Here is a 1,432-nt window from a genome sequence, read left to right on the forward strand (position 1 = left end):
TTTTTCTTTTATTTATTATCATTTGCTTAGTATTTAATTTTTATAATATAATCTCGTACATCCTGAAGCCATTGTGATATTTAAAACGTGTTCACAAAAAATTCAAAAAATCTACGCTCTCGTTTTCCAGAAATTCTTGGTTTCTATTCGTAAGGAGTTTTTTTAATATCGTTTCTTTGCATCCTTTTTTTACCGACTTTTTGAAGAAAAGTACGGTATTACTTTCGCACGATAGGACTGCAGGGTGAAATTGAATTTTCTTTATGTTTTAAGGTATGAGAAGTTACTTAAAAATCTCCAAAACTACGTGATCAATTTCACTGAAATTGAAATATGCTGTAGTAATATATCTGAAGCTATTCTCGTGAAATTGTATGAAGATTGGTCGAGTCGTTCCTGAGTTAAGCTCAATTTAGGGTTGACAACTGATAACATAACCTCAATTTGAGGTTATAGTGCTGACTATATAGTGGTGTATTTCAATATGCGCTTATACAGAAAGTCACAGACGTGAGTGGGTCGAATCTTGATGTCTGTATGTAGGGTGTACTTGTTAATCGAACGTGTATAGTGCGTTGTACTCTGAGTTAGAAACGCACTCTTAGTGCGTTTCTAACTGCGAAATTATGAGGGCGAAGGAAAGGGTAAAAAGTCGAGATTTTTAATTTTATCAAGACGCAAGTTCTACGCCTTTACGTTTCTTGAAAGTGGAGTTTTTTTTACATGTTTTGTAATAGACATACTCATGTTTTAAATAAAAATATAAGATTTAAAATAAATTTTTTAAAGTCTGAAGAAAAGCGCTCTTAAAGGTAAATACTGAATACTTTTTTAACTCCTTTTTAAATTGCGATATTTTGAACTGGACACCAAATTAAAAATAAGAAAACTGGAGATAATGTCTTTAATTTGAAGCAATCATCAAAACTTACAAATTAAAAAGTACTGCCTTGTTACTTTACTGATGAGTAGTATGGCAACATAGAAGAGAGAAATCAGCCAAATATTTGATACAATTTACCCAATGTATAATTGTCTGTAAAATTATGTATTTTTATCTTAACAGATTCAAAAAAAATAATAATGTTAACATTCAAAGTTAATATTATGTTACGTACATGTGTAATGCACAGTAAACAGATTGAGCTATGCTTCTAGCTTATTAATTCTCCCATTGCTTTTTGATATCACACCACGAATAGCGCGTTGGTGTTACCACGGTTTGTTTTCTTTTCACTACGTAAGTCCTTCTTAAAATTTCTACTACACTTCACACTGTACGCAGATAACACGGGACTTTTGAACTAAAGGGCGTTTGAACCTGTTCCAGCTTTATCAGTGTGACGTCACCGTGGTATAATCTTACGAGATAGTGGTCGATTCTGAAAATTTTAACAAACAAATAGTACATTTTTCTAATTGACTTCCTACG

Source organism: Lycorma delicatula, chromosome 5 (assembly GCF_047948215.1).
Source record: "Lycorma delicatula isolate Av1 chromosome 5, ASM4794821v1, whole genome shotgun sequence".
Lineage (NCBI taxonomy): Eukaryota > Metazoa > Arthropoda > Insecta > Hemiptera > Fulgoridae > Lycorma > Lycorma delicatula.